Genomic DNA, 12,255 nt, shown 5'->3' with positions numbered 1-12,255 from the left:
TAAATATAGTTTTAAAAGGTCTAAAACACAACAATGAGGAGAACATCATAGAAGAAAAATTTAAATAAATTTCTAAGAGAAGCAGAAAAGAGAAGGGCGGGAGAGAGAAAGAGAGAGTAGATAAGGCAGATATACCTGTTGAAGCAGGACAGAAGAAGCCACTACAAAGCAGTGCTATTCAATTGTGGCCCGAGGACCAGCAGCACCAGCAGCACCTGAGTCCCATGCCAGACCTACTGATTCAGATCTTTTTGGATTGGAGTCGGGGCAGCAACCCTCATTTAATGAGCTTAGGTGATTCTTAAGGAGCGCTGGTGGCACATGGGTTAACTGCTTGATTGCTAATACAGTCTTCTAGTCCCCAGTTGGTGTCCCCTCTCTTCCCACCTCCCACTCTGTCCTGCACCACAAAGGGCCTCCTGTGCATCTGTGTGTGTGTGTGTGTGTGTGTTTCTTGTGTTCAAAATATACATACCAAAACAATTGTCAACACATCAACTTCCAAATTTACAACTCAATGACATTGATTACAGTTTTCATGTTGCGCCACTGTTAACTCTGTCCCCTCCAAAACATGCCACCACCATCAACATAAACCCAATGGCCCCTAAGAAAACTTCCCCTTGCCCCCACCCTCCCACCCCTAGTAACCATCAATAATCTTCGATTTCTATATTTGTTTATTTTATGTAAGTGAGACGATACAGCCCTTGTCCTTTTGCAACTGACTTGTTTGACTCAGCATGGTGTTTTCAAGGTTCCTCCATGTTGTGGCACGCATCCAGAACTTCGCTTCTCTGTACAGCTGCGTAATAGTCCAGTGTATGTGTATACCTCCTTTTGTTTATACCCTCACCTGTTGATGGACATTTCAGTTATTTCCACCTTTTGGCTATTGTGAAAAGTGTTGCAACGAGCATTTTCTGTTTGTGTCCCTGCCTTTACTTTTTCTGGGTATGTACCTAGGATTGGAACTGCTGGGACATATGATAATTCTATATTCAACTTTTTGAGTAACCACTGCACTGTTTTTTCACAGTGGTTGCAGCAGCAGTCGATGAGGATTCCAGTTTTTTTATAACCTTGCCAACACTTGTTTTTCCTAGGTTTTTTTTTTTTTTTTCATTATTGCCATGCTAATGGGGGTGAGATGAAAGCTCATCGTGGTTTTGATTTGCATCTCCCTAAATGGTTAATGGGAAACCCAAACCCTGGTGGCATAGTGGTTAAGAGCTTTGGCTGCTAACCAAAAGGTTGGCAGTTCAAATCCACCAGTTGCTCCTTGGAAACCCTATTGGGTTTCTCTACTCTGTCCTAAAGGGTTGCTATGAGTTGGAATTGACTCAACAGCAACAGGTTTAATGGTCAATGAAGTTGACTATCTTGTCATGTGCCTGTTGTCCATCTGAATATCCTATCTGGTGAAATTTCTGTTTATGTCCTTTACCCATTTTTTTTTTTTTTTTCTTTTACGTTTACAAATCCAATCAGTCTGTCACATATAAGTTTACATACATCTCACTCCCTACTCCCACTTACTCTCCCCGTCTTGAGTCAGCCCTTTCAGTCTCTCCTTTCTTGACAATTTTGCCGGCTTCCCTCTCTCTCTATCCTCCCATCCCCCCTCCAGACAAGAGTTGCCAACACAATCTCAAGTGTACACCTGATATAATTAGCTCACTCTTCATCAGCGTCTCTCTCCCACCCGCTGACCAGTCCCTTTCATGTCTGATGAGTTGTCTTCAGGGATGGTTCCTGTCCTGTGTCAACAGAAGGTCTGGAGAGCATGGCCGCCGGGATTCCTCCAGTCTCAGTCAGACCATTAAGTTTGGTCTTCTTATGAGAATTTGGGGTCTGCATCCCACTGCTCTCCTGCTCCCTCAGGGGTCCTCTGCTGAGCTCCCTGTCAGGGCAGTCATCGATTGTGGCCGGGCACCAACTAGTTCTTCTGGTCTCAGGATGATGTAGGTCTCTTGTTCATGTGGCCCTTTCTGTCTCTTGGGCTCTTAGTTGTCATGTGGGCTTGGTGTTCTTCATTTTCCTTTGCTCCAGGTGGGTTGAGACCAATTGCTGCATCTTAGATGGCTGCTTGTTAGCATTTAAGACCCCAGACGCCACATTTCAAAGTGGGATGCAGAATGATTTCATAATAGAATTATTTTGCCAATTGACTTAGAAGTCCCCGCAAACCATGTTCCCCAGACCCCCGCGCTTGCTCCGCTGAGCTTTGAAGCATTCATTTTATCCCGGAAACTTCTTTGCTTTTGGTCCAGTCCAATTGAGCTGACCTTCCATGTATTGAGTGTTGTCTTTCCCTTCACCTAAAGCAGTTCTTATCTACTGATTAATCAATAAAAAAACCCTCTCCCACCCTCCCTCCCTCCCCCCCTTGTAACCACAAAAGTATGTGTTCTTCTCAGGTTTACTATTTCTCAAGATCTTATAATAGTGGTCTTATACAGTATTTGTCCTTTTGCCTCTGACTCATTTTGCTCAGCATAATGCCTTCCAGGTTCCTCCATGTTATGAAATGTTTCAGAGATTCGTCACTGTTCTTTATCGATGCGTAGTATTCCATTGTGTGAATATACCACAATTTATTTACCCATTCATCCGTTGATGGACACCTTGGTTGCTTCCAACTTTTTGCTATTGTAAACAGAGCTGCAATAAACATGGGTGTGCATATATCTGTTTGTATGAAGGCTCTTGTATCTCTAGGGTATATTCCGAGGAGTGGGATTTCTGGGTTGTATGGTAGTTCTATTTCTAACTGTTTAAGATAACGCCAGATAGATTTCCAAAGTGGTTGTACCATTTTACATTCCCACCAGCAGTGTATGAGAGTTCCAATCTCTCCGCAGCCTCTCCAACATTTATTATTTTGTGTTTTTTGGATTAATGCCAGCCTTGCTGGTGTGAGATGGAATCTCATCGTAGTTTTAATTTGCATTTCTCTAATGGCTAATGATCGAGAGCATTTTCTCATGTATCTGTTGGCTGCCTGAATATCTTCTTTAGAGAAATGTGTGTTCATATCCTTTGCCCACTTCTTGATTGGGTTGTTTGTCTTTTTGTGGTTGAGTTTTGACAGAATCATGTAGATTTTAGAGATCAGGCGCTGGTCGGAGATGTCATAGCTGAAAATTCTTTCCCAATCTGTAGGTGGTCTTTTTACTCTTTTGGTGAAGTCTTTAGATGAGCATAGGTGTTTGATTTTTAGGAGCTCCCAGTTATCGGGTTTCTCTTCATCATTTTTGGTAATGTTTTGTATTCTGTTTATACCTTGTATTAGGGCTCCTAGGGTTGTCCCAATTTTTTCTTCCATGATCTTTATCGTTTTAGTCTTTATGTTTAGGTCTTTGATCCACTTGGAGTTAGTTTTTGTGCATGGTGTGAGGTATGGGTCCTGTTTCATTTTTTTGCAAATGGATATCCAGTTATGCCAGCACCATTTGTTAAAAAGGCTGTCTTTTCCCCAGTTAATTGACACTGGTCCTTTGTCAAATATCAGCTGCTCATACGTGGATGGATCTATGTCTGGGTTCTCAATTCTGTTCCATTGGTCTATGTGTCTGTTGTTGTACCAATACCAGGCTGTTTTGACTACTGTGGCTGTATAATAGGTTCTGAAGTCAGGTAAGGTGAGGCCTCCCACTTTCTTCTTCTTTTTCAGTAGTGCTTTGCTTATCCGGGGCTTCTTTCCCTTCCATATGAAATTGGTGATTTGTTTCTCTATCCCCTTAAAATATGACATTGGAATTTGGATCGGAAGTGCGTTAAATGTATAGATGGCTTTTGGTAGAATAGACATTTTTACTATGTTAAGTCTTCCTATCCATGAGCAAGGTATGTTTTTCCACTTAAGTATGTCCTTTTGAATTTCTTGTAGTAGAGCTTTGTAGTTTTCTTTGTATAGGTCTTTTACATCCTTGGTAAGATTTATTCCTAAGTATCTTATCTTCTTGGGGGCTACCGTGAATGGTATTGATTTGGTTATTTCCTCTTCGGTGTTCTTTTTGTTGATGTAGAGGAATCCAAGTGATTTTTGTATGTTTATTTTATAACCTGAGACTCTGCCAAACTCTTCTATTAGTTTCAGTAGTTTTCTGGAGGATTCCTTAGGGTTTTCTGTGTATATAATCATGTCATCTGCAAATAGTGATAACTTTACTTCTTCCTTGCCAATCCGGATACCTTTTATTTCTTTGTCTAGCCTGATTGCCCTGGCTAAGACTTCCAACACGATGTTGAATAAGAGCGGTGATAAAGGGCATCCTTGTCTGGTTCCCGTTCTCAAGGGAAATGCTTTCAGGTTCTCTCCATTTAGAGTGATATTGGCTGTTGGCTTTGCATAGATGCCCTTTATTATGTTGAGGAATTTTCCTTCAATTCCTATTTTGGTAAGAGTTTTTATCATAAATGGGTGTTGGACTTTGTCAAATGCCTTTTCTGCATCAATTGATAAGATCATGTGGTTTTTGTCTTTTGTTTTATTTATGTGATGGATTACATTAATGGTTTTTCTGATATTAAACCAGCCTTGCATACCTGGTATAAATCCCACTTGATCAGGGTGAATTATTTTTTTGATGTGTTGTTGGATTCTATTGGCTAGAATTTTGTTGAGGATTTTTGCATCAATGTTCATGAGGGATATAGGTCTATAATTTTCTTTTTTTGTAATGTCTTTACCTGGTTTTGGTATCAGGGAGATGGTGGCTTCATAGAATGAGTTGGGTAGTATTCCGTCATTTTCTATGCTTTGGAATACCTTTAGTAGTAGTGGTGTTAACTCTTCTCTGAAAATTTGGTAGAACTCTGCAGTGAAGCCGTCCGGGCCAGGACTTTTTTTTGTTGGGAGTTTTTTGATTACCGTTTCAATCTCTTTTTTTGTTATGGGTCTATTTAGTTGTTCTGCTTCTGAATGTGTTAGTTTAGATAGGTAGTGTTTTTCAAGGAATTCATCCATTTCTTCTAGGTTTGCAAATTTGTCAGAGTACAATTTTTCATAATAATCTGAAATGATTCTTTTAATTTCATTTGGTTCTGTTGTGATGTGGTCCTTCTCATTTCTTATTCGGGTTATTTGATTCCTTTCCTGTATTTCTTTAGTCAGTCTAGCCAATGGTTTATCAATTTTGTTAATTTTTTCAAAGAACCAGCTTTTGGCTTTGTTAATTCTTTCAATTGTTTTTCTGTTCTCTAATTCATTTAGTTCAGCTCTAATTTTTATTATTTGTTTTCTTCTGGTGCCTGATGGATTCTTTTGTTGCTCACTTTCTATTTGTTCAAGTTGTAGGGACAGTTCTCTGATTTTGGCTCTTTCTTCTTTTTGTATGTGTGCATTTATTGATATAAATTGGCCTCTGAGCACTGCTTTTGCTGTGTCCCAGAGGTTTTGATAGGAAGTGTTTTCATTCTCGTTGCTTTCTATGAATTTCCTTATTCCCTCCTTGATGTCTTCTATAACCCAGTCTTTTTTCAGGAGGGTATTGTTCATTTTCCAAGTATTTGATTTCTTTTCCCTCGTTCTTCTGTTATTGATCTCTAGTTTTATTGCCTTGTGGTCTGAGAAGATGCTTTGTAATATTTCGATGTTTTGGACTCTGCAAAGGTTTGTTTTATGACCTAATATGTGGTCTATTCTAGAGAATGTTCCATGTGCGCTAGAAAAAAAAGTATATTTTGCAGCAGTTGGGTGGAGAGTTCTGTATAAGTCAATGAGGTCAAGTTGGTTGATTGTTGTAATTAGATCTTCCGTGTCTCTGTTGAGCTTCTTACTGGATGTCCTGTCCTTCTCCGAAAGGGGTGTGTTGAAGTCTCCTACTATAATTGTGGAGGTATCTATCTCGCTTTTCAGTTCTGTTAAAATTTGATTTATATATCTTGCAGCCCTGTCATTGGGTGCGTAAATATTTAATATGGTTATGTCTTCCTGATCAATTGTCCCTTTTATCATTATATAGTGTCCTTCTTTATCCTTTGTGGTGGATTTAAGTCTAAAGTCTATTTTGTCAGAAATTAATATTGCTACTCCTCTTCTTTTTTGCTTATTGTTTGCTTGATATACTTTTTTCCATCCTTTGAGTTTTAGTTTGTTTGTGTCTCTAAGTCTAAGGTGTGTCTCTTGTAGGCAGCATATAGATGGATCGTGTTTCTTTATCCAGTCTGTGACTCTCTGTCTCTTTATTGGTGCATTTAGTCCATTTACATTCAGGGTAATTATAGATAAATAAGTTTTTAGTGCTGTCATTTTGATGCCTTTTTATGTGTGTTGTTGACAATTTCATTTTTCCACATACTTTTTTGTGCTGAGGCGTTTTTCTTAGTAAATTGTGAGATCCTCACTTTCATAGTGTTTGACTTTATGTTAGTTGAGTCGTTACGTTTTTCTTGGTTTTTGTCTTGAGTTATAGAGTTGTTATACCTTTTTGTGGTTACCTCATTATATACCCCTATTTTTCTAAGTAAAAACCTAACTTGTATTGTTCTATATCGCCTTGTATCACTCTCCATATGGCAGTTCAATGCCTCCTGTATTTAGTCCCTCTTTTTGATTATTGTGATCTTTTACCTATTGACTTCCATGATTCCCTGTTATGTGTATTTTTTTTTAATTAATCTTAATTTGTTTGTTTTTGTGATTTCCCTATTTGAGTTGATATCAGGACGTTCTGTTTTGTGACCTTGTGTTGTGCTGATATCTGATATTATTGGTTCTCTGACCAAACAATATCCTTTAGTATTTCTTGTAGCTTTGGTTTGGTTTTTGCAAATTCTCTAAACTTGTGTTTGTCTGTAAATATCTTAATTTCGCCTTCATATTTCAGAGAGAGTTTTGCTGGATATATGATCCTTGGTTGGCAGTTCTTCTCCTTCAGTGTTCTGTATATGTCGTCCCATTCCCTTCTTGCCTGCATGGTTTCTGCTGAGTAGTCAGAACATATTCTTATTGATTCTCCCTTGAAGGAAACCTTTCTTTTCTCCCTGGCTGCTTTTAAAATTTTCTGTTTATCTTTGGTTTTGGTGAGTTTGATGATAATATGTCTTGGTGTTTTTCTTTTTGGATCAATCTTAAATGGGGTTCGATGAGCATCTTGGATAGATATCCTTTCGTCTTTCATGATGTCAGGGAAGTTTTCTGTCAGAAGTTCTTCAACTATTTTCTCTGTGTTTTCTGTCCCCCCTCCCTGTTCTGGGACTCCAATCACCCGCAGGTTATCCTTCTTGATAGAGTCCCACATAATTCTTAGGGTTTCTTCATTTTTTTTAATTCTTTTATCTGATTTTTTTTCAGCTATGTTGGTGTTGATTCCCTGGTCCTCCAGATGTCCCAGTCTGCATTCTAATTGCTCGAGTCTGCTCCTCTGACTTCCTATTGCATTGTCTAATTCTGTAATTTTATTGTTAATCTTTTGGATTTCTACATGCTGTCTCTCTATGGATTCTTGCAACTTATTAATTTTTCCAGTATGTTCTTGAATAATCTTTTTGAGTTCTTCAACAGTTTTATCAGTGTGTTCCTTGGCTTTTTCTGCAGATATCCTAATTTCATTTGTGATATCATTAAGCATTCTGTAAATTAGTTTTTTATATTCTGTATCTGATAATTCCAAAATTGTATCTTCATTTGGGAAAGATTTTGATTCTTTTGTTTGGGGAGTTGGAGAAGCTGTCACGGTCTGCTTCTTTAAGTGGTTTGATATGGATTGTTGTCTCCGAGCCATCACTGGGAAACTAGTTTTTCCAGAAAATCCGCTAAAAAAAAACTGCAGTCAGATCCCTATCAGAGTTCTCCCTCTGGCTCAGGCTATTCAGATGTTAATGAAGCCGCCTGGGGAGGGTGGGGGAGGGAACAGAGAGATAGGAGAGTAGCACCTCAGAATATAGCCAGAGTTGCTTGTCTTGCTTGGAATGACTCTTATATCAGAGATTCCCGCGGGCGCGTCGCCTATGTGTGCTGTCTGTGTGGAGATTGCCCCCGGGGGGTCTGGCCCGCTGGAGTCACGGTCAGATCCTCCGCTTCCAGCCCCACGCCCAGCGTCAAGGCTCCCCTACTGGGACGGTGCACTCTCGACTCCAAAATCAGTCGCTGCCTCCCGGGGACTTCTCGTCCCTCCAGCCGCGTGGCCGTGCCGCCCCCGTGAACCAGGTGGGCCCCCTCCCAGGGTTAGTTCAGATGGGTGGAGTAGCTCCCCGTGCTTGTGCCGCGACCGAGTGTCCCGGCTGGAACGCTGTTCTCCCCGCTCCAATACCAGTCGCTGCCTCCCGGGGACTTCTCCTACCGGCTGCGTCCCACGCCGCCCGCGCGACCCGGATGGTCACCTTCCCGGGGTTAGTTCAGGGGGTGGAGCAACTCTCCGTGTTTATGGCGTACCTGCGTGCAGTCCAAATCCCTGTGGGACGGTTCCCCGGCTCGGATGCTACTCTTTCTGCTCCAAGATCAGTCACTGCCTCCCGGGGACTTCTCCTAACGGCTGCGTCCCACGCCGCCCGTGGAACCGGCTAGTCCCCCTCCCGGGGTTAGTTCAGGGGGGTGGAGCAGGTCTCTGTGCTTGTGCCGTACCTGACTGGTATGCTGGCTCCAGGCTCTGGAAACAATCGCTGCTTCCCCGTATTAGTTCGTTCTCCGTCTCTAAATCTGTGTTTGTTGTTCAGGGTTCGTAGATTGTTATGTATGTGATCGATTCACTTGTTTTTCCGTGTCTTTGTTGTAAGAGGGATCCGAGGTAGCGTCTGCCTAGTCCGCCATCTTGGCTCCGCCTCCCTTTACCCATTTTTTGATTGCATTGTTTGTCTGTTTGCTGTTAAGTTGTTGTTGCGTGCCATCGAGTCAATTTAGGACTCATAGTGATCCTATAGAACAAAGTAGAAGTGCCCCATGGGCTTTGCTTGGCTGTAATTTTTAAGGGAGCAGATTGCAAGTCTTTTCTCCCATGGAGCTACTAGGTGACTTCCAACCTCTGACCTTTCAGTCAGCAGCTGCGTGCTTAACCATTGTGCCACCAGGGCTCCTTTTTGCTAAGTTGTAGATGTTTTATACGTATTTTGGATATTAGGCCTTTGTCTAATATATGGTTCCTGAAAATTTTCTCCCAATCTGTAGGTAGTCTTTTCACTTTGTTGATAAAACCCTTTGATGTACAAAAGTCTTTAATTTTTATGAGGTCCCATGTATCTACTTTGCCTGTCGATACTGGAGTTTCTGTTACCTTATCTGATAACATTGTTAATCACTTGGAGAGTGTTGATGCTTGTTCACTAGGTGATCACCTTGAAATTGTAAAGGCTTGAATTTTCTCACTGATAGAGCAGATATGTTGAATGCCCAAGGTTTTGACCCAATTCCTCTAATTTGGAGAGATAAATTCCAAACTCTGTCTTTCCTGAAGTGGGCTGGACCTAAAATGTTCTGTTCAGCTAGTTCAGCTTTCTAGCTGTTGTTTTCTACCAGGCTCCTTCACACATGGGCAGTTCAGGGATCATCCAAGGATGTGAGGGGAATTCATGTGCAGGGTTTGGAGTGCCCTTAACTTCCACCACTTTCTTTTGAAGACTTCCCCCCTCAGTTTTCAGCTGCCATGGCAGCCCTGCTTCATTCTCTAACATTTCAAGCCAGTTAACCTGAGGCTTTGTGCATAATTCCAACCAACCTGTGCTGCGCAGACCACAGGGTGCCCTTAGGGGAAAGGCCCTATAATATCTGCCTGCTTTTGGTTACTCTCCAGTGCCTCCAAACACTTCCTTTTAAATATTGTTCAGTATTTATATTGTCTTCTGAGGAAGAATTAATCCACTAAAAGTTACTCTACCTTTACCAGAACTGGAACTTTTAATAGTTTTCTGTCCTGGTGGTACGGTGGTTAAGAGCTACGGTTGTTAACCAAAATGTTGGCAGTTTGAATCCACCAGGCACTCCTTGGAAACCCTATGGGGCAGTTCTACTCTGTCCTATAGGGTCGCTATGAGTAGGAATCGACTTGATGGCAACTTTTTAAATTTTAATTGGATTTTTAGCTATACCTTTTTACATTTTTTTTAAGTGGTTAATTTAGGGCTAACGTAAAAAAAAATATGCATCCTTAATTTATCACGGTGCATGTACAGTTAATATTGTACCATTTACCACAAAAATCTAGAATTTTAAAAGAGTAAAATTCCTTTTACCACCCCACAGCCTTTGTACTATTGTTGTCATATATGCCACACCAAAATATGCAGTAAACCCTAGAATGCTGTTTTCATTTTTTTGAAGTCAATTGTTTTCAAAGATATGAAAAGTAAAAAAAAAAAAAGACTTTGAATCTACTGTTTTTAATACTCTTTAGTACTCTTTCCTAGAGCCTTGAGTTACCATTTGGTGTCATTGTTGCAGCCTGAAAAACGTCCTTTCATAACCCTAGTAGGGCAGGTCTGCAGCCAACACATTTCCTTGTCTTTTTTCTTTTTTAATCCAAAAACGCCTTTATTTCACCATCATATTTGAAGGGTAATTCTGCTGGCTATAGAATTCTGGATTGAGAGCTTTTTTTTTTTTTTTTTTTAAGAACTTTAAAGGTGTTCTACTGTTTTCACATTTCCAGATTTCCTGGCCAGGTAGAAACCCCTATGAAATGCACAGCAAATTATAGAACTTTTAGATACTTTGCTATTACCTAAGGAGAGAAAAATAAAAAAAGTTTTTCAAGCAAAAATGTTTCATGATATTACCCACAATAAAAAAACCAAACCCATTGCCATCAATTTGATTCCGACTCACAGCAACCCTATGGGACAGAGTAGAACTGCTCCATAGGGTTTACAAGGAGTGCCTGGTGGATCTGAACTACCTATCTTTTGGTTGGCAGCCATAGCTCTTAACCGCTACACCACCAGGGTTTCCTTACCCACAATAAAAATTGAGAATACATAATATTGAACTAATAGCCATAGGACAATTTCAAGGGTAAGCCCAAGAGTGTCTCTTATTCATAACCTATCTACCAACAACATAATCCTGGCAAGCCCTTAATGATGGAACATGGACAGGAACCAAAGCCAAATGGGCTGTATGTTCTGTTTTTTTTTTTTTGTTTATTCCCAGGGTAGGTTGAGAATTTTCTTCGCAGAGATCTACAGCCCTAATGACCACGCTCAACTTTTTTTCCAGCAGTTAAATGCCACCATTTGGCCCCTGTCATGCTGGCATCTCATGATTCCCAATGAATTCAGGGAGTCAAGTTCAGCGGCAGAATTTTTCTCTAACAATCCTGGTCAGCAGAGAATAGTCACTAAAGAGCTCTTCAAAGATGATTCTGCTCTGCTAGCAGATTCACTTCTAAAATTCTTGGAAGGAGTGTCTTCTGGATACTTCGAGTTGAAATTGTTAGTGGTCAGGTTAGAAGATCTTACATGACAGACTCCTCCAGCATTCTGGTCTCTTTAAGCCTTTGGATGCCTTCCTTAGTACACCTGTCATGGACTGAATTGTTTCTCCCAAAAATATGTGTATCAGTTTGGCTAGGCCATGATTGCCAGTATTGTGTGATTGTTCACCATTTTGAAATCTGATGTGATTTTTTCATGTGTTGTAAATCCTATCACTATGATGTTAATGAGATAAATTATCAGTAGTTATGTTGATGAGATCCACAAGATTAGATACTGTCTTAAGCCAATCTCTTTTGGATATAAAAGGAAGAAGTGAGCACAGAGACGGGGGACCTCATACCGTCAAGAAGGCAGTGCCGGTAGCAGAGCTCGTCCTTTGGATCCAGGGTTCCTGAGTGGAGGAGCTCCTAGACCAGAAGACTGATGACAAAGAACTTCCTCCAGAGCCAACAGAGAGAGAAAGTCTTCCCCTGGAGCTGGCACCCTGAATTTTGATTTCTAGCCTTTTGTGAGAGAATACATTTCTCTTTGTTAAAGCCATCTACTTGTATTTCTATTATAGCAGCACTAGATGACTGAGACAACATTAAAGGCATTCTGGCATTTAAACCTTATCCAGATTTCAGTCTACCTATTGTGCAAACTGTTAGAGCCTCTCCAGACCACTTGAGCTAACACACTGAATACAGAATCTCTGCTCATTACACTCATATCAGTAAATTTGTCCTGGACTAATATTATACCCCTTCCATCGTGATCTGAACTCTTTCTGTCCTTTTTCTTCTTCTCTATCTCTTCTTCTCTATCTTTCATAGCATTACAAAGAAAAGCATACATTTTCATTTAGTTGCAGTCCCCTCCCACTTCGTATACCCCTTTACA

The sequence above is a fragment of the Elephas maximus genome, chromosome 3, assembly GCF_024166365.1.
Source record: "Elephas maximus indicus isolate mEleMax1 chromosome 3, mEleMax1 primary haplotype, whole genome shotgun sequence".
In the NCBI taxonomy this organism is placed as follows: Eukaryota; Metazoa; Chordata; class Mammalia; order Proboscidea; family Elephantidae; genus Elephas; species Elephas maximus.
The sequence above is the reverse complement of the archived record's forward strand: the minus strand, read 5'-3'. Positions refer to the sequence as shown.